We start from the raw sequence: 22,474 nt of genomic DNA, 5'->3' as shown, positions 1-22,474 counted from the left end.
CCTATCTGACACAAGCACATTATCACACCCACACACACACACAAAAAAAAAAAAAAAAAAAGGTACAAAAGCTGTTACTGGGGGTGGTACCTTTTCAAAATTATCTATTTGTACATTTTAGGCACCAGTAAGTACACTTTAGGTATTCACATGTATGGACCCTTTAGGCACACAGGTGTAACTGCCCCATTGACAGCTTTCATACCTTTATTTCTTAGACTGCATCTGACAGTGAATTGTTGCACATAACAGAGTAGCTTACCATGTATCTCACGTCATCTTTCATCAGGCTTGTAGGGTTAGTAATTTCCTCTGATTTCACAAGCACACAATTCAAACTTTCATTCCAGGCTCAGGAAACGCTACACAGTGTAATTTTGAAATGTTTTCTACGCCCTTGAAATTGCTTGCCCTTGATTGTCTCTGTCCACTTCCCTCCTCTTCGGCGCAGAAATGGAACTGCCCCCAGATTACGTTGTTTAATTGAATTTGCCTGCGTTTGGTTCCTCGTAGTGAGAAAGAGGAATATTTCTCTGAGCCCCACGCTGACCTTCAGGCACACTGTGATTACATTATGTTCTCATTAGCAGGGTGCACTGACTCGGTGGATGGCACTCTGCCTCCCAATGAGTGAGGCTGCTCTCCATCAGGTCCTCTTTGACCTTCAGTGCGCTGCTTTATCATACTCCTCTCAATACTAATTACTCACTTTAATCGCTAATGAATTATTGAATAATCTATTATGGGTATGCACGATAGGTTCATGAATATGGCATTTGTTGATTTAATTGGACTCTCGTTGTTTAGGCCATCATACTGGAAATGACTGAAAAACTCCACTTTGTAAGCGAGTGTGACTAAAAGGATACATCTGTCATGAACAAAATGAGAATTTCGTTTGAGAAAACAGGCTTTTACAGTGCAACAAATGAAATCAAATATAGTTAATTTACTGGTCGACTGAAATATCGCCAGTGCCAATATTTGCCACTTGTATATTATTTTTCATCTGCCAAAATTTCTTTGTGGAAAATACTATAATAGAATTATATAATCACGCAGTTTCCATTTAAATAAATCTATTTAATTTTACAGATTTATTTATTTTCTATCAAGTTCTTTTTTTCATATTTATTCATTGACTATATAATTAAGGTTAATATGTTGCTGTATACTGTTGTTGTTCTCTTGTTAATCTGATTGCTTCTATTGTTGTCATTTGTAAGTCGCTTTGGATAACAGCATCTGCTAAATGATTAAATGTAAATATGTAAAATCAATATACATTTTATTTCAGCAATTGTTATTATACAATGTGCATATTGGCTTTACGTCAGCCCCCCTTCTCTCTAAGAGACTGTATTGGTATCAACCATTAAAAACCTATGTATCAGTTGACCACTAATAATTAAAACTCTGAAATTGCATCAATATCTGCATCTTGGTGATAGCATCTTTCCTGCAGTTGAAGTTTCCTTTATTTAAATGCCCCCTGACAAGGCCAGAGAAAATGAAATCAGAGCACCTCCTCCTCGTACTGACTCAAATTAGAGCGCTGCCTTCCTATCATAACTAATGCAATCAGAAACACAAGATTATGCTGCGTTTGAAGTAATGCAGGAGCGACAGAGAGAAGGAGGGAGAGGGAAGGGGAAGGATGGAGAGGGAGGGGTTTGGGGATTAAGCTGTGGAAAAATTTGTTATTAAGAGAAAAGGTCACCGAATGATATTACCCACAACCTGATTAGCGAAAGGGCCTTAGGCCAATGCATCAATGCCTTCTTCCCAAAAGCCCCTTGGTTGTACAAACCCACGCATGCGAAGACAAAAACAGTGACAATGAGGGAGTTGCAGAGTCAGTTGTGATTTGGTATTTCAATGTGTCGTTCTCGACAGTCTTTACAGATCAATTACCGCAGTGTCAGCCATGTGGCGGGCCGGGGGCTACATTAGCTGTATCTGACACAGAGAGGCAGACAGTTCAGCTGCAGCACCGAACCATTCCCAGCATGCTCTCCGGCCAACACGGGCCACTGCCACCCGCTCCCTCAAGCCAGCTGAACTGACAGACCACACAAACGTGCTAGTGTAGATTAAGACTACAAGCAGCTCATTTACTCTGACACTGCTCGATCCCTTTAAACTGTGAAAGACTGGTGGAGACACACTGGTGCTAATAAAGTCAGCTGCAAGGAAATACCAGCACAGCTGATGTCTCTCAAACTAGTTCTATTACTGTGTTTCGGTAGTGACAAATTTGGAGAGAAAAACTTTCAGAAAATACAATATGAGATTTAAATACACAGTTACTAAAAATGTGTATCTTGGATCAAAATCACAAACTGGAATAAGTACATTTCTAATAAGTTTTTACAATATTTTTTCTATTCTTTATTGAACACACTCTTATGCATAACTCCTGTTCTAGTAAAGAAGACTGTGGTCGATTGTTTTGGAAACAGGTAAACTGCTCAACTTGCCTTTGAACTGTTCTCTGTCTTTAGTCTCCATAGATTTCGGCGAGACCCCTCTCTTCAGTCCCCTTCTGTTTGAAACAGATGTGAATCCTGACCCAGTTCTATCTCGCCTGCTTCTCTTAGGCATCCATTGTATCTACAGACAGACAGACAGATGCACAGACACACAGACAGACAGAAGTTATAAAACTTTTATTCCGTCTGCAAGCAGGGAGAACAAACAGCAAGAACAAAGCAAAGCCACAAAAGGGAATAATAGACAAAGAAGAGACTGCGTGAGAGAAAAGACAGCATGCTCCTTTACGACTGACTGATGTGCTGTCCAACAGAGCCTTTCAGTCTTTTGCCTCAGAACAGATTTGTCGCCAGCCTATTGCAGTTACTGGTGGAGACAGACACAGAGAGACCGTCCTGTTGTTAAGGCTGCATATGTTTGTTCCTGTGAGTTAAAATGCTGAAAACCGTCTCTGCTGTTGTCCTGTTAAGCTATGGCTAATGAAGTGGTAAATTAAAGCGGATATGTCACACTCTGACACAAAACTCATTTTCGGATGATGTAGGACTGAAGTGTTTTACATTGAAAATGTCTGTCAGAGTCGTGGCCTGTTTAGCACAAATTCTCTGAGGAAACGTGCTTTTTTTGTTTGAGGGAACACCACTGATTACTTTTGGCACAGATGGTGTCCCAGACAAGTTAAGGCATGATAAAACAACACTTTTTAGTAGTATGATTTTTGTACTTTGGTGCGTTTAAAGTTTTTGGATAGCCTCTGAGTTCAATTCCGGTATCCTGACATTTTATCCAACCCTTTCAAAAAAAGCTGTAAACTTTAATAAAAACGCAATCTAATTGGTATAAAAGAATATTAATTGTTGGTTTCCTGTAGTTGTTTCCCTTCTAGCTACAACCGCAAATATAACACATAATTACTGTATTTGCAGTACTGTAAGGTTAGGTTTAGGGTTGTGGTAGGTGTAGACGTTAATAAACCATAACTTTACAGTAGCAATTTTTAGTTGTCGAATTGTACTACCCACTGTTTTAGTGGAAGGTAGGAAAATCTGACAGCGTAGGACAAATCAACAGAACACCGGATCTGATATATAATTTGTTTTCAAACTCACCAAGCAAAAATTGCCTGAGCGAGACAGCCATACATCACCATGCATTTTCAAATGTATGGAAAAGAGCTTTGACATTTCGATAATGGCTCCTTTGCTGTACAGAAAAAAGTCATAGGAAATTTGAGTGACACAAGGGTGGATGATGATAGAAGAAACTGCAAATGATCTTTGGAAGGTGTGACAAAGGTGTGATAAATTTAGACTTGCACTTTTAAACTATTTTCTGTCAGATGTAGCATCTGGACCAATCAGACACACTTATATATATATTTAACAAATACTCAAGTAAAAGTAACAAGTAAAATCCCTCATTTAACAGACCAACTATGAATATAGTCAATGGACCCTTTCCCCAAAATGCATCTAACACCTCAGAAAGGCAGAACAGTCCCTGGTTCTATAGCAACTAATGTTATACTTTTTGTCCAAAGTATTTTTGGCAAAGCACAAATAGCAATTAAATTACCCTTAGTAAAGACACACAATGCTCATAAAAATGGACTCTTTCCTAATTAGTTCATAGGAAAACCTTACTTTGAATGAACACACTAATCCTTCATGCGTGAATCTTCTCAGACCTTAAAGGCCTCACATCAGTGACCCACCTTTGGTCTGCGGTTCTTTTAGATCCTAAGAGAATGAGGAGGATGAGCCTACAACTCTCTTGGACTTCTAAGCACGTACCAGGCCCTTGGCCTTGACTTTCCATTCACCAAAGATCCTAGGATCTCAGCTGATGTCTCTCTTAGCTCTTTTTCACTTTGCACTGCGAAGAAATTCCCAATCACCATCGAGTCAGAACATCTTTGGAATTTATCACTCTTCAAACTCGGAAGAAAGTGATCATGACTCCTACATCACCGAACCTCCAAACCATCAAGACTTTCATCCAAGACTTCTGCATCCCGACGCTCGTTCCAGGCTAAGGCAATGCAGGTATCATACATTTAACTAAATTAAACAGATGTTTAGTATAACCTGTAGACCCCTTTCTAAAACAGCAATGGTGGTTTTACTCTTGGGGTTAACTGACTCTTTTCATGGCTTAATTCTGTTTTTCCTGATGATTTCATGAGTGCATGTATGTTTGTTTGTTTGTTAGCCTAGTTTGTATTAGTGTTTAGTTAATAAAACCCTTGTGCACAAATTGCATGAGTTTCTGATTCTGCCTTGCAAATTAATTGTCCCTTTACAATTTGATCCTTACTACATGCTCTAATGCATTATTAGGCTACTGTAAGAAGGTTGTTTTTCTGTGGCCACAAATATATCCTTTCTTAGAGTTTATATGAAATTACGCTAAATGTTTGCTGGACAAACAGATAAGTTGATGGCAATTTAGTTCTGCTACAGCTACTACAGGCAGCTCATATAAATAATTTTAATTAATCATAATTAATTGTAATTATTTATATACATGCCTCTTTTGAGCTTAATTTACTACACAGAAATTGCTATTCAATTTCACAAATGATTGCAAAAAAATATCAAGTAACACACTGTAATAAATGTGTTATTAATGAATACTGAAACAGTATTTAGGCTTCTTGTAAAATATACATATTCTTTGTTTCAATGGGTGATTTATTAGGCTGTGTTGGTCAAGTGGATAATCTGAGTTTGAATCTTGCTTGCAACATTCTCATTCTTTTATCTTTTTGGTCTTGTTTCCTAAATCATTTATATTGCGTTCCAAAGAGCTCCGTTATAAGCTCCACAGTGTAAAGTGAAACTGTATCCGTGCTGACTGGCCCAAATTTGGTATGGAATGGAGCGGTTAAGCAAAGAGAACTGTTCGGCCCGATTGTAGAAAGGCTGCTTATGAATCATTTATGATTGAACGTCATGATTCAGTTCATCTGGAAGAGAAGACAAAAATACTGAAGACCTCAGCTGTGTGGGAGCACTTTAAATTGAGTGAGAACAAGGCAAAGTCAGTGTGTCAGATATGCGTCAGAAACTGGCCTTCCACAACAGCACATCAAGTTTGAAAAATCACCCAAGTTCTGTAAGTAGTTTGCCTATAGTATATTGTTGTTGTAAAAAAAAAAATAAAAGAGCTGCATTTATCCGCCATGTTAATCTGTAATTTTACACATGATAAAAATGTGAACTTAATTTGCTTGGAAAATACTTGCGAATATGGCAGCCATAAAAAAAAAAGAAAAAAGAAAAAAGAAAGAAAAAAAGTACAGCCCAGCCTAATAATAGTTTGTCTATATTAAAAGTATTGCTCTTAACAGACCTATGTGTTTTGTATTATTAGTGCAATGTCCGTTCTCGGAGCATAAGCCCTGTCCCTGTGAGGCGCTGCTCTGTAGTTTATTAAAAGTTTATTAATTCTGAACGTGTCGCGTGTTCATACTGCACCAAAATGCGACATTGCACTCCCTTGGGACCACAGCAACATAACCCGCCATGCGTGGAGTCGATCGGATGAATGCTTCTCGACATAATAAAAATGCAAACAGACAGACAGACACACAGATTCCTGTCTTTATTAGAGGGAATAATATGTTCAGCTCCCTGAACATGTATGATGTATTGCTAAAAAAAAGGTATTCGGACCAGCCCTGATTTGTAGCAATAGCCAACAATACAGTATGTGGGTCAAAATGATCAATATCGATTTTCTCAATATATTCCAGATTTAGTTATATTTAATCCAAATATTGTCCTATCGTAACAGATCATACATCGTTGGAAAGCTTATTTATTGTCTTAGAACTGGTTTTGTGGTCTAGGGTCACAAATGAAGATATTCAGAAAATAAAATATTGGGTTTTGACTATACAGTGAAAGACAGTGAGTTCCAACTGGCTTTTTGATCTGTCCCATCCAAGACAGATACTAAAGTCAGGTTTTATTACATGATAACAATTGATGGCAGTGTGATAGAGGCTTCAAGTGAGAGTTGGGGATGAGTTAGTGAAAAAAAATATTTTCAGTTTTTGACTAATACAAGGTAGAAACTATGAAATATTGAAACACACAAGGAGTTAATGATTTTATGCAGGTTTTACTAATGTGCCAGTGTGCATGAGGCCTTTATGTGTGTGTGTGTGTGTGTGTGTGTATGTGTGTGCGTGCACTTCAGCAAGAGTCCTCCCTCTGGATTTGATATGATGAAGCAGCACAATGAGGACACTGATATTAGAGAAGAAATCCTAGGATGCACAAAAAAGCATTTATCTTAAATTTATTTGAAGATTTTTTGCTCCTTTCTCTAAGGACATCTCTAGGGAAATAACAATTTTTAATGAGCCATGTTTAGATTTGTGAGGGGAAAAAAAGTTTATCTGTCATAAAAATAGACCCACTTTTTTCTTAAAGACTTTTTTGTCTCTCAACGATAGCAGAAAAATGAGCAGTATTAAATTGCACCAAGCTATGAAAGGAAAAATGATACAGCACATAAGAGAAGCAAGATTGGTACTGTGAGAGCCTGATAACGGTTTTGTACCAGGGCAAGAGCTCTTATTTTTATTTCTCTTTTTAGTACAACTTAAATGTAGGGCTTAAATATTTTCAATGAAGTGTTGAGGAATAACTAACTAAAAGTAGAAAACCTTATAGAATTATTTTAATTTTTTTTACTCAGATCCACTTTCTAATTTTTTTTTTTTTTTTTTTTTTTTTAACTACATTATTTTCATCATTGAATTCAATGATGTCATCATCTCAGTTCAAGTTTAAATAGTGTCTGTGCAATCATTTTCAATCAAGTCAACAATATCGCTGTAAATGAAGTGACCCCAAATAAGCAACCCAGAGGCGACAGCGGCAAGGAACCGAAACTCCATCAGTGACAGAATGGAGAAAAGTCCTTGGGAGAAACCAGGCTCAGTCGGGGGCCAGTTCTCCTCTAACCAGATTAATCCAGCAGTTCAATTCCAGGCTGCAGCAAAGTCTTGTCCAGGTGGTCGTCTTAGACAAGGTCTTTACAGGGGATCTGTATCTGGGGCTCTAGTTCTCCTGGTCTCCGCTGTCTTTCAGGGCAGTAGAGGTCCTTTCTGGGTGCTGATCCATGATCTGGTCTGGATACGTACTGGATCCGGGTGACTGCAGTGACCCTCTGATCTAGATACAGACTGGATCTGGTAGCTATGGTGACCTCGGAATAAGAGAGAAACAGACTAATATTAGCGTAGATGCCATTCTTCTAATGATGTACATATCTAATCTAATCAAGTACATCTTGTGTTATGGGAAGTGTTGCCGGTTCCGGTTCACCTAATTAATGCACCCTAAAAATCCTTTAACAGATTTGGATATTAGAAGCACATTAGTGTTTTATTTGTAAGCCAGGTTAAAGAGATGGGTCTTTAATCTAGTTTAAAATTGCAAGAGTGTGTCTGCCTCCCAAACAATGTCAGGCAGTTTATTCCAGAGTTTAGGCGCCAAATAGGAAAAGGATCTGTAAAAGGAAAAGGAGCCAGTGCAGTGTTGACAGGACCGGGCTAATACGGTCATACTTCCTGGTGCTGCATTTTTGAACTATAGTTTGTTTACTAAGCGTGCAGAACAATCACCCAATAAAGCATTACAATAATCTAACCTTGAGGTCATAAATGCATGGATTAACATTCGACATTGAGAGCATAGGCTGTAATTTGGATATATTTTTGATATGAAAAATGCAGTTTTACAAATGCTAGAAATGTGGCTTTCTAAGGAAAGATTGCTAACAAATAGCACACCTAGTTTCCTAACTGATGACGAAGAATTGATGAAGCAGCCATCAAGTCTTAGACAGTGTTCTAGGTTATTACAGGCAGAGTTTTTAGGTCCTATAATTAACAATTAATCAAATTCAACAATTAATCAAAATTTGTTTATCTTTTTAATCTGTTAACAGTATTTCATGGACTTGTATGGAGTCAAAATAACGCCATACATACACAAAAAATTACGTTTTGCAAACGAAAATTAAAGTATTGAGGAAAATAAATTTGCTCTTTGCACACAAAAATTAAGAATTACAAAACATAAATGAAACAGCGCGAAAGCAATGATTTTGCAATACATATTTTCCATGGTCATATCTATTAATTTATCTGCAACGCTGCTTTTATTTTGCGTGTCAGTCTAGTTTGAGCTTGCAATACCGTTTTTCCTTTGCACTTCATTTTTCTGCACACCTCTCTTTGTGGCACTGTTTTGATGTGGGGGTGGAGTCAAGGGATGGGGGCGTGTACAACATGCCTCCCTGGAAGTGACGTCATCGGCCCGAGAAACAGCTCACTGATCCAGGTCCTGTCATGATGAGCAGAGACTTTCGAGTGGATCGTTTCTTTTTATTCAATAGCATTAAAACATTCATGTTTTCGTTTTATTAACTTTATTAACAAATTTATCTGTATTAGCATTACTCAAGTTAAAGAATTTATTACCGTGAACATCTGCTGTTTATTTCTCTCGATGTGCACACTTTTATAGCATTAAAATGTGTATTGTTTCATTTGGTTAACTGCAAGTGTTTGTTTAAAATCTCTTAATTTGTGGAGGACGCCAGCGCACAGAAGCGTTCTTTGTTTACATTAGTTAAGAGCAAAATGCAGCCCTGCAGAGTTTTGTAAATAATAGCCTATAAAAGCCCGATATGCCAATAAAGCTTTGATTAGATGATAGAGCTTTATTGTGTATTGTTGTCCACCCAAAGCACTGTACAGTCATGTGTGTCTCTCCTCAAACACCAGCAGTGTGCAGTATCCACTTGGATATATTATATATACCTTATTTTCCCGACTATAAGTCTAATTTTTTTTATAGTTTGGCTGGTCCTGCGACTTATAGTCAGGTGCGACTTATTTATCAAAATTAATTTGACATGAACCAAGAGAAATGAACCAAGAGAAAACATTACCGTCTACAGTCACGGCTGTAGACGGTAACGTTTTCTCTTGGTTCTTGGTTCTAAATAAATATGATTTATAGTCCAGTGCGACTTATGTTTTTTCCCTCATCATGACATATTTTTGGACTGATGCGATTTATACTTAGGTGCGACTTATAGTCCGAAAAATAATAATAGCCTTATATGAACATATATTACATAAAAAGACACAATCAATGGACAGTGGGATTTTATTAATCTCTGATAATCTCAGGTTGTTCTGGTCACCCTGGTTTGTTTATTCATTAAGACATTATCACGTTCCCAAGATTTATCCTCTTGGCCACGACAAAACTAAAAAAAACATTTTTTATCTTACAATGACAGTCATTTATTAATTTATGCCAGTAGTTATGTAAATGAAAAACGAATTCGCAATCGATATGAAACTTGAGTCGTAGACCTCTTTAATGATGTAAGTTATAGTTTATGAAGTGAACTGCATAATTTTACATTAAAACTAGCTGTAACTCTGAACTAATGTAAGCAAAGAACGCTTCTGTGCGCTGGCGTCCTCCACAAGTTAAGAGATTTTGCAGTTAACCAAATGAAACAATACACATTTTCAGGCGCGCTGGAAGCTGTTTCATGCGGGGGGGGGGGGGGGGGGGGGGGGGGGCTGAGGGCTGGGTTGGAAAATATGTGACGTCATTATGTTGTGACTGACGACATGAAATTTCTCTACTAGTCTTCTCCCCTGGCGTGATTGTTACTGTTTTATACACAAAAATTGTAATTGATGTACTTGTACTTTGATGTTTAATAAAAATAAATAAATAAAAAAATAATAATAAAAAATCTCTGTACTGTTTAGGCTATGTGTTGTAGCCATTAAAGAAAACATATTTGGTTTCATATTTGTTTAAATATTATAGGCTAATGTAATTTTTTTATTTATTTAATCAATGTTTATTATGAAAGTGAGCATGCAGCATGAGAAAGATATGATACATCATGCGCAATAGCCTATGAGACATGGAGTGGGTAAGACATGATTTTGACCACTTTATTGAGTTTTGTTTTGTAGAAAGACTCTGTTTAAAAGATTTTCGTTTTGTATAAATTGTATCTTAATTTTGATCAATATTTTATCAACCCATTGCCTGTATTTAATAAACAAGCAAATATATTAGCAGACAATGTAATAAGGTGCCGGCACATCACTTGTATTGCACGTGAACTGGAGGGCGCAGAAACTCAGCTTGTGCCTCACAGACAGTTTTGAGAAATATAGGCTATCTATTATAGAAAGCTTAAAAATGTCTACTTTTAAACGAAAATATTCAAAACGAAAAGAAATAGGCTACTCTCTGAATATGTAGGCCTAATCCAAATGTGCATTTCTCTCTGGCGTTCATGGCGAGTCCACATCATCTTTGCAGCGACACAGAAAACACCATTTTATTAATAAACAATTAAATGTCTCCTTGCTATTTTTGACAAATTCATAATCAGTTAGTTATTTAGCCGGTTCTTTGTGGCAAAATTATGCATGCGGTCATGCGCTTGAGAACGGCTAGTAAACGCCCATTATTCTGATCGGAACAAAGCATGACAAATTCTAAATTTATTTCATTTTCTCCATAGAAATGAGAGGCCATGTCACAATCGAAGGGTTGTGAGTTCTAGTCTCGTGCCGGACGGAATTGTGGGTGGGGGTAGTGCATGAACAGCTCTCTCTCCACCTTCAATACCACAACTTAGGTGCCCTTGAGCAAGGCATCGAACCCCCAACTGCTCCCCGGGCGCCGCAGCATAAATGGCTGCCCACTGCTCCGTGTGTGCTCACAGTGTGTGTGTGTGTGTGTTCACTGCTCTGTGTGTGTGCATTTCGGATGGGTTAAATGCAGAGCACAAATTCTGAGTATGGGTCACCATACTTGGCTGAATGTCACTTCACTTTCACTTTCACTCACTTTCAAGTCAAATATTTTTTTTTATTTACAATAATAGTGATTGTCGGAAGAGATGGCTTCCCTTGGCTTCAGGGAGAAAACGCAACTGAGAACGAGGATGGTCATGACATCCTTTGTTTGAGAAGAATTCCCATCACTATTTTTACTTTTCTTAACTGTGTTACCCGAAAAAAAGTCCGAAATACGTTTCTGCTGCTTATTGCTAGCCATGACCAAACAAGTGTGAGGTGACGGAACCATTCCTGAGGAGGCTAGGTTAGTCTTTTATCAACGAAATATTAAAATAATTAATCATTAGTTTATATCTTATACACTACACTCTAAAAAACGCTGGGTTGTTTTTTCAACCCAACTGCTGGGTTGAGGCCGTTGGATAGGACTTTGGGATGTTTTAACCCAAGTTTGGGTTGAAAATAACTCTCTTTTTTAACCCAGCGGGGTGGGTTGAGGACGCGGACGTGAAGGAGAGCACGCACGTCACGTCAAAATCGTACGTCTCCAGTGCGAGCAGCCGCCATTTTCTCAGCGTGATGGAAGCGAGAAGCGAGTGAAAGACTATGGCAAGTAACGTTAAATATTCAAAATGTAAAGTTATCTTTTATTGTTTACCCGGTTGTATGAAAGGCGGAAGGTTTTATGAAAGGCGGAAACAAAGGAGCTTAACGTTATATATATAAAAAAAAAACGGACGCGGTTTTCGCCTCAGACACGGAGGTCTTAACTGCCTCATGTAACGTTACTGAACGGAGGATGTACTTTTAATATAACGTCTGTGAATGTATTTTGTCATATTTACATAAGATTTTACATTATCTGTTCTCTTTGAGGCGTTAACAGACGGTTATGGTCACGGTTACGCTCATGTGAATTTGTCTTTTTTTTTCGCGGTTAAACTGAATGTATGTTTGTCTCCTAAAGGAAACGGCATTGTGTAGTAAAGACTAGCATAATTATTTTGAGGCTGTTGAAGTGGTAACTGTTAAAAGTATGTTTTACATGTAATATTTCAGACTTGTCCAGCTCCTGTCTTCATTGTCCTCGCGCTGAGAGTTAAAGACACAGAAGCTGTTTGTGTGAGGAGTCACAGACCTGTGTGAGGATGAGGAGGAGGTGTTCTTCTGAAGAGAGGGACAGACGGTTTAAGGAGAGTAAACTTCAGAATAACATCAAGTTATCTTTATTTTTACTAAGACTAAAATAATGTGTGTGTTTTTTTTAGATGTTGAAATCCAGAGACAAGATAACTTCATTCTTTTGAGACTGATGTAAGTTAAATTATTATTACTTTTTTTTTTAGAAAATTAATGTTTCTGTTGTGTCCTGCCTGTTTACTTCACATTTTGATGCAAAAACAGTGTGATTTTATATATGTATGTATGTATTAGGGGTGTGACGGTTAGTATATAACCGTGAGACCGGCGGTTATAGTTGAACACCGTCATTAGAACTCTATAACCGCCAAAACCGTGTCATTAAAATATTTTTTACAAACATTTTTTATCAAAAATTATTTTAATTTTTTAGATAGGATCATAAGATGCGCAATATATTGGGAGACATGGTTTTTACCACTTAATAAAGTTTTGTAAATCGTCAGACATGATATTTACAACTTCATAAAATTTTGCTTTGTAGAAAACCTTTCTTAAAAACGAATTTCGTTTTGTACAAATTTTATCTTAATTTTAATAAATGTTTCATCAACCAATTGCATGTATTTTAATAAATAAAAAGCAAATATAGCAGACAATGATAACCGTGACATGGAAGCACCAGCGCGCCGCGTTCACTTGCACTGCACTGTGAACTAGAGCGCATCTCATTGTAAATGAAACTCAGCGTAGGCCTATGCTTCATACATTAGCATTAAATATCTTTGCTGCATCCTTTCTAGAACAGACAATGGCTTTTTTTGCGGCTCGCATCAGCAAAGCATTGCATCGCAAAACAATCAGCGGATGGCGGGTGGGTGCGGCTTTGAAATTTGCTCAAAAACCGTTGGTGCGGATGATGAGTTTTGTGACAGATCTCCTTAATAAACGGAGGTCTGAAATCTCTGCCCCTTTACCGATCAGAGTGGCGCTGATACGGAGTTAACCCGCTATCTCCAAGAACAACCAATTGACTCTACGGCAGATCCCCCCCCCCCCCCCCCCCCCCCCCGACGGTTATGTTATGAACCGTCACATTTGACTCACGTCATAACCGTCATCACCAATTATGAAACCGGCACACCTCTAGTATGTATATGTTAATATTTTATTGAAACCATTGATGCCCCTCTTTGCAGAACTCAAACTAACTGGAGTTAAGGACACACAAGTCTGCTTGTGTGAGGAATTGGTTTTCTCAGCTTCTTCTGAAGAGAGGGAAAGATAGTTTAAGGCAAGTAAACTTCATAATTTCATGTTATCAGTTGTTGTTTTTTTTACTAAGAGTAAAATAATGTTTGTTTTTTGTTTTTGTAGATGTTAAAAGCAAGAGACATGGGAGAGCATCATTCCTTTGAGATTTTATGTAAGTTATTTTTAGAAAATAAATTTTTCTGTTGTCTCCTGCCAGTTTACTTCACATTTTGATGCAACAACAGTGTGATTACGTGCTCATTTCATTAAGACCATTGATGTCTGTGTTTTTTATTGCAGAACTCAAACCAACTTTGGAGTTGTCTGATTTGGAGAGTCATTATTCTTGGTCTTCGCTCTTAGAGGTAAAGTTCACACAAAAAAAATAATTTACTTGCCCTCAAGTCATTCCAAACCTATAAGACTTTTGTCTGTCTTTACAACATAAATTAATATATTTTTAGTTTTCTCATAATATTTGTTAATCCATTTATAGTTTAGATAATCAGTATTTTCAAGCTTCATGAATATAGAGTTATTGTAGAAGTAAATTCTGATATTTATATATGAATACATCTTAAATTATATGATAGCAAACATGTATGTTCAAAATAAAATACTGGTCTCCCAGACCAGCAATGGAGGACACAAAAAGAGAATATTAAATATATTCATACGTTTTCCAAAAAATTAGCAGATTTTGTATGAGTCTGGAAAAGCATGAGGAGAGTAAATTATCAACATTTTAATTATTTGGTGAACTAACGGTTTGAAGAGCAGCCCTCCATGTACGTGAATATTGTGAGGTATGTGAATGTCATGTCTGTTTTAATGTTTCAGTAAAGAAGCTTTCTGAAAGCAATATTTATTCAAACAATATCGCATGTCCTCACACTAGTGCTGCCATTATAGCATTCTGGAGCGCTGTGGTGGACTGAGACATTAAACAACCGCACAAAGTGTTGAAACTTTAAAACCGATTATTTACCTATCCTTACGGATGTGAATACACCTCTACCTGAAAATGGATAGTTTAATTAAATGTTTAATTTTTTCAAATGTGTTTCTCTTAGGCCACTGATGAAGAGCAGGCGGTGACTGGGATGAATGCTGGTCAGAGAGTAGAATCTTCTTTCCCCTAAACAGCGGTGGTTTTAAAGAAGGACGCTGCCCTGGATGATGTAGAAGATGTCAGATGCTGTGCTGATGGGGTTTTTTTATGATTACATTAGTTATGCTAAAGAGATCATGAAAATTGGACTATGAAACAAACTGTAAGTGTATAATTTATTAAAAAAAAAAAGTTAAATGCTTTTTCTGTGTTGTTTAGTCGAAGAGTTTACACTCTGTCATTCATACACCTGCTCACATTCTTTCACACACACACACATGCGTCTGTTAAATGTTATAATATCAAAGTTAATGTTGTGATTTATTTGTGTACTGTCATGCCAGAATAGTTGGAAAAAAACCTAACTAATTGTAAATTTATTGTATGTGTTTTCGTATATTTTTATACAATTGAACAAAGTCCAATTTGATCTTAAGTTATATTCATCAAATGTTCAATGCTTTGTTTATGAACTCTGTAGCTGTTAATGCCATCCTTTTCTGCATTTCTTCTAACATGTTACTTTTTGACTTTTCTCTTGTTTTTAATAAATATTTTCCTTTTGGTAATTTTTATTTGTGTGTAAAAGTGATATTTAAAATGAACAACATTTGTAGGTTTAATGCCTAGCTCAATTTGGGTTAATTTTAACGTAGAAATGCATTGTTTCCCCACATGGCTGCACTCTGCGAGTTTATTTTCTGCCAGCAGGAGGCGCTAAGAGCGGGAGAGGTAGGTTTCTCCGGTAACGGCTGCAGAGCGGTACTGAGCTCACAAACGATGCATTATCAAGCACATGCGAAATGATATCGAACATTTTCTAAATACAGTAGTTTTCCTTCTGAAGTACAGTGATAAAAAAAACACCCGCTCTGTTTTTTTAAACCCTGCAATATAGTCATTTTAAACCATAAAAAAGGCAACCCAGCAGGCTGGGTTAAATATGATAACCCAACTGGTTGGGTTAAAACAACCCAGCGCTGGATTCGTCCCTTTTTGACCCAGCGCTGGGTTGTCAAAATAACCCAAATTGGGTTGTTTTCAACCCAGCAGTTTTTAGAGTGTATATCTTAACCCCACATTAAACGCATTGTTATGTCTGCTTTTTATTATTATTATTTTTTTTCAGGTTTTTAAGTACAATAATAGGTTAGTCCACAGCCCCCCACAAGGGGGGGCTGATGCTATGACGGGGGGGGGGGGGGGGGGGGGGGGGGCTGCAACCCCCGCAGCACCCCCCTTCCCGCGCCATTGCACATTTTAATGCTATAAAAGTGTGCACATCGAGAGAAATAAACAGCAGATGTTCACGTTAACAACTTCTTTAATTTGAGCAAATGCAGCTAATACACATAAATTTGTTAATAAAGTAAATAAAACGAAAACATGAATGTTTTAATGCTACTGAATAAAAAGAAATGATCCACTCGAAAGTCTCTTCTCATCATGACAGGACCTGGATCAGTGAGCTGTGTCGGGCCGATGACGTCACTTCCAGGGAGGTATGTTGTACACGCCCCCATCCCTTGACTTCACCCCCACGTCAAAACAGTGCCACAAAGAGAGGTGTGCAGAAAAGTGAAGCACAAAGGGAAAACGGTATTGAAAGCTCAAACTAGACTGACACGCAAAATAAAAGCAGCGCTGCAGATAAATGAATAGATATGACCATAGAAAATATGTATTGCAAAATCATTGCTTTCGCGCTGTTTCATTTATGTTTTGCAATTCTTTAGTTTTGTTTGCAAAAAGAACATTTATTTTCCTCAACACTTTAATTTTCCTTTAATTTTTGCAAAACATTTTTTTTTGCGTATATATAAGGCGTTAAATTGACTCCATAGACTTGAGCTAGCATGAATTAACAATGAACAGTTATATTTTTATTAGCTAACATTTAATAACAATAAATAAATAATATAATAATTTTAATGAATGCATAAGCTAACATTATTGAGACCTTATTGTAAAGTGTAACCACATTTTCTTTTTCAATGTACATTTATGTAGGTTTAATGCATTAACTTATAGACCCTCATAGATTTTTGCAACAGAAAAATACTGTTTTAATTCAGTTAAAATTGATATAACCCAATAGTTATACATTTCCCCCTTTGAATAGATGTGTATGTTAGAAAATGTTTATTTATTTATTTATTTATTTATGTGATACAAACAGTGAAAAGTGCTTTAGGACTGCATATTAGCACTAATGCCATTCAGCCAATCCGATTCGAGGACCAGAATTAATTGGTGTATAATTCTAAGGATTTGGAAAGGTTTTGGGTTGTTTTGTTCATAGGCCTTTTCCCTTTTGTCATGATTAGTGTAGTTTTATGTCCTTTTATTTTTATAGTTTAGTTTCTAGTTCATGTCATGTTCTTGTTCATTGCGACCTCCTTGATAGTTCCCAGATGTGTCAGGTTATTATGCTTCCTTCAAGTGCACCGTGGAAACTCGCACCTCCGAGTCAGGCATTTGTCATTACAACAGGTCACTCATTTAAGTGGGATGCATAACATTGCAGTAGCTTTAACATCCAAAATAATGAAAATATTATTTATTTATAAGGAGTATCAACTAAATGCTTGATAAATAAAGCAAGATGAAGATGGACCATTGCAGAAACTTTCTGCATTAAAATCTCTCTCTCTCCTTCCATCCATGTAATTAAGGTTTTAAGAGTAATGTTAGGGGAGCAGTGGTGATTTCTAGCAACTTGGTCTAACTACTTCATCTTGATGCAGTGATTTTGTCATTTAGGCAGACATATGCCCTCCTGAGAGTTGTGGACTGTGCCTGGATGTGTGGAGTACCGGAGCTGATCAGACTGTGTCAGAGACCTGCTGAGAAATAGATTACAGTGAGTCAATGCAGCGAAGACTGCTGTGAGTCAAGATGTCGAGTATGAGAGGATGTCAGTTAGTGTAAATGTGTATGTGTGTGTTTAACGCTAGAAAGAGAGGGGAAGCACGCACACAGCCTATGGCGAGGATTACAAGGTTGGAGTTTTCCAGTAACCTTGTATGAAAGCATTTTCAATCAAATTTTCTTTTTCAACGGGCTAAAGAATATTGTGCGCATTGCTAAATGTTATAACAATCTCTTAAAGGAATAGTTCACCCCAAAATTAAGAAATAAATAAAAAAACCCTCATGCCATCTGAAATGTAGAAGTGTTTGTTTGTTAATTGGAAATATGAAGCACTTGCTCAGTAATGGATCCTCTGCAGTGAATGGGTGCCATCAGAATGAGAGTCTAAACAGCTGCTAAAAGCATCATCACAATAATAAAGTATAATCCACACCACTCCAGTCCACCAATTAGTCTTGTGAAGTGAAATGCAGCAAGTTCATTATACATTTCTCATTATGATATATTATCATTTCAAACCATTGCTCCAGCTCTTATGCATAATTTTGCATAAATTAATTTATGCATGAATTAATTCCAATGGTGAAAATAACAAACTTTTGTGAAATGAATCAATAAAGAAATATGCAAGAAAAAAAATACTATTTACAAGCAATAACAACCCAAACCGTTTTTTAGTTAATATGTTGGTGGATTTTGATGTGAGATGACAACATGGCACTGTTTCAAAGTTAAAATACCTCAATGGTGGATTTTGTTCACAACTTTTCAGTTCACAAGATGGCAATTGATGGACTGGAGTCGTGTGGATTACTTATGGATTATTATGTTTCGAAGCTTTCATTCTGACGGCACCGATCAACTGCAAAGGATCCATTGGTGAGGAAGTGTTGTAATGCTAATTTCTCCAAATCTTGCAATGAAGAAACAAACTCATCTTTATTTTAGATAGACTGAGGGTGAGTAAATTTTCAGCAGATATTTATTTTGGGGGAACTATTCCTTTAAAGTGGCAGTTCATTTAAAAATTATACTCACCCTCGTGTCATTACAAGTGGCAGTTTTTATTTAAAAAAGATCCTAAAATGTGGTGAAGATCTTCCTTTTTATTCTTTTAAAAGTACTGTATGTAGGGCAGTTCTTTAGAAATACAAAATATATTTATCCTCTCTTCCATTGTTAATAGAGCCTTGGATCAAATAATTTTAGAAGATCCTGCATGTAGATCCACTGAAGGCAGTGTATGTGAGTAAGTGGTTGTATGCAAGTGTGTGTCACTGGGCTGTGGGAGTGGGATAGTGGGTGGCAGGTGGATGAAAAGCATTGCATGCTGGTCTATATGGTAATAAGCTATAATTGCACAGTACATTCAGCCTGCCTGTCGCCTCTAAAATTCAAAGGGAATTTGCATCGTTATCTACAGACTTTTCAAATATGCAAATGTTTTTTTTTTCCTCACCGCTCACAGGCATCTTTCAGTACAATTAGATCCTCTCAGCTAACTGTGTAATCACAAGATTTCCAAGCAGAATGGGGAAAAACACTTAATGTTTCTGTTAACTTTAAATTACACATGGTGAAGTGCCCTATACAGAAGTCTCTGACAGATTTTTGTAATCATATCCAGAGGAAATAGTCCCAGGAAATGAATGTCATTATAATTTTGAATTAATTATAATGTGTATTGATTTAAATTGTATGTAACACACATTCAAATTTAACTTTAAACAAAATTCAAGAATGAAAAGAATGAAGTAGCTTAACTCGATTCATAACTTGGTTCATAATTAGTCCAAAAGAGCATTCAATCAATGTTGCAGGCCAAGACCTTCCACTCAGACAGAGACTAACCATATGCTGCCATAAATAATAACTAACTATATTTTATTTTAACATGCCACTCAGTGGTGGCTTTTTCTGAAATAGCTAAGAGCACATTAATAGCCTGTGTGGGAAAAAAATCATTTATCTGATAATATGGCAGTCTCAACAAACATTATTACAGAAGGGTCAATGACAAGACACTGGCATCTTTATTTAACTGGTTCAGAAATACAGGCATAATGAGGCCACTCATATTTATAATGACTTGAGAATGCATCTTTGATGAATGTTTATATTTCTTATTAAAATGGCTAAATTAAAAGGCTGAAATTCAGTGCGTTGAGAACGCTTCAGTTAAAATGCAGTGAAGCTGCTAAGGGGTCAAGAAAAGCATTTTTCCTGAGGTGCACTTATAATCTTTGTATGTTTTTTTTTTTTTTTTTTTCAACAAAATTCTAAGTTAGATATAAATTATTATTATTGTTATTTTCTATACCTCTGATTTAAACACTCTGCTGAGACGTCTGTATAAAAACTCAGGCAGGTCAGACCAAAGGAACCCAAAGCCTGGTAGCAAACCATAGCACAGCAGGTCCCGACAGTGCTGGGAGGGCAACCTCAGCATATTAAGGTTGGGACTCTTCGATTGGTGAGAAGGAGGCAACCCTCGAGAGCGAGAGGTGCACTGTCCACTTACAAGTCACTCGACCAGGAATCCAACACAAGCTTCCTGTAAGGCGCATCAAGATCAAGTGAACAAAGGCAAATATGCAAGAGGACTGATGCACCAAATGACTAGTAAGCCAATTCTCAAAGAACTATTATGATTATTTTTTTCCACACGCTCACATGATAGAAGTAATTGCGCTGTCCAATCTATTAAGACTGTGTCTGTTCCCCGAATAGTGAGGTCAAAATATACATTTAATGTAGAAACTAGAGAAAATCTTTGTGATTAAACCAGAAAAACATGGAGCTAAACGAGTCTCAAAAAAGATAAATGTACACACACTACATTCACATATGCACACACAAGATTCGTACATGCACACACATGATTCATAAATATCTACACAGGATACACAAATGCGCACACAATTCACAAATGCACACACAAAATGTAAAAAGCACAGAAGATTCACAAATGCATACCAAATTCACAAATGTACACAAAATTCATAAATACACACACAATTCAGAAATGCAAAAAACATTTACAAATTTACATTACATTTACATTTAATCATTTAGCAGACGCTTTTATCCAAAGCGACTTACAAATGAGAACAATAGAAGCAGTCAGGTCAACAAGAGAACAACAACAGAATACAAGTGCCATGACAAGTCTCAGTTAGTCTAGTATAGAACGCATAGCCAGGTGTATATAATTTTTTTTTTTTTTTTTTTTTTTTTTATTAAATGAAAAAGACAAGAAAAGGAAAAGTACTGGTGTTAGTAGGTTAAGTGCAGGCGAAAAAGATGAGTCTTTAGATGTTTCTTGAAAGTGAGTAAAGACTCCGCTGTACGAATTGAGATTGGGAGGTCATTCCACCAGCTGGGCACAGTCCAGGAAAAGGTCCGTGAGAGTGATTTTGAATTTCTTTGGGATGGCACCACAAGGCGTTGTTCACTTGCAGAGCGCAAGCTTCTGGAGGGCACATAGGATTTAACCAGTGAGTTTAGGTAAGTTGGTGCCGTGCCAGTGGTTGTCTTGTAGGCAAGCATCAGTACCTTGAATTTGATGCGAGCAGCTACTGGTAGCCAGTGTAACCTGATGAGGAGGGGAGTAACATGAGCTTTTTTTGGCTCATTGAAGACAACCCTCGCTGCTGCATTCTGGATCATTTGCAGAGGCTTGACAGTACATGCAGGAAGGCCCGCCAGGAGAGCATTACAATAGTCCAGTCTGGAGAGAACAAGAGCTTGGACAAGAAGTTGGGTTGCTTGCTCTGACAGGAAGGGTCTAATCTTCCTAATGTTGTATAAGGCAAACCTGCAGGACCGGGTCGTTGTAGCAATGTGGTCAGTGAAGCTTAACTGATGATCCATCACAACTCCTAGGTTTCTGGCTGTCCTCGAAGGAGTTATGGTTGACGAGCCCAGCTGTATAGAGAAGTTGTGATGAATCAATGGGTTAGCTGGAATCACCAGTAGTTCAGTCTTTGTAAGGTTAAGCTGAAGGTGATGGTCATTCATCCAGCGGGAAATGTCACTCAGACAGGCTGAAATGCGAGCAGCTACCGTCGGGTCATCAGGCTGGAATGAGAAGTAGAGTTGGGTGTCATCAGCATAGCAGTTATAAGAAAAGCCATGCTTCTGAATGACAGATCCTAAAGATGTCATGTAGATGGAGAAGAGAAGTGGTCCAAGTACTGAGCCCTGAGGAACCCCAGTAGCAAGGTGGTGTGACTTTGAAACATCACCCCTCCAAGACACACTGAAGGATCTGTCAGAGAGGTAGGACTTAACCCACAGGAGAGCAGTTCCAGAGATCCCCATCTTTCTGAGGGTGGACAGGAGAATCTGGTGATTGACAGTGTCAAAAGCAGCAGACAGGTCCAGTAAGATGAGTACCGAGGATTTTGAAGCTGCTCTTGCTAGTCGCAGGGCTTCAGTAACCGAGAGCAGAGCAGTCTCAGTTGAGTGGCCACTTTTGAAGCCAGATTGGTTGCTGTCCAGGAGGTTGTTCTGTCCAAGGAACATAGAAAGCTGGTTGAACACAGCCCGCTCAAGTGTCTTTGCAATGAATGGAAGAAGGGATACCGGTCTGTAGTTTTCAAGAAGCGCTGGATTTAGAGATGGTTTCTTGAGCAGTGGGCTTACCCGAGCCTGCTTGAATGCTAAGGGAAATGTTCCAGATTGAAGAGAGGAGTTGATAATGTGAGTAAGTGAAGGTATGACTGAAG

General features: G+C 37.5%; 2 long non-coding RNA genes across 2 annotated transcripts in view; both read left to right on the top strand.

The window, feature by feature from the left end:
• LOC127983583 (uncharacterized) overlaps positions 1-20,458 on the top strand; it is a 37,443-nt gene extending 16,985 nt beyond the window's left edge. The window contains exons 2-3 of the long non-coding RNA XR_008160456.1: positions 17,634-17,733; positions 20,113-20,458. This is a non-coding gene — a long non-coding RNA (uncharacterized LOC127983583). The remainder of the gene's footprint in view (positions 1-17,633; positions 17,734-20,112) is intronic.
• On the top strand, positions 13,877-15,441 carry LOC127983582 (uncharacterized). The gene is made up of 3 exons (XR_008160455.1): positions 13,877-13,931; positions 14,060-14,124; positions 14,833-15,441. It is a non-coding gene; the product is annotated as an uncharacterized LOC127983582 (long non-coding RNA).
• Positions 20,459-22,474: the final 2,016 nt, after the last annotated feature.

The sequence above is a fragment of the Carassius gibelio genome, chromosome B20 (assembly GCF_023724105.1).
Source record: "Carassius gibelio isolate Cgi1373 ecotype wild population from Czech Republic chromosome B20, carGib1.2-hapl.c, whole genome shotgun sequence".
In the NCBI taxonomy this organism is placed as follows: domain Eukaryota; kingdom Metazoa; phylum Chordata; class Actinopteri; order Cypriniformes; family Cyprinidae; genus Carassius; species Carassius gibelio.
Note: the sequence above shows the minus strand (reverse complement) of the source record. Positions and strands in the feature narration are given on the sequence as shown.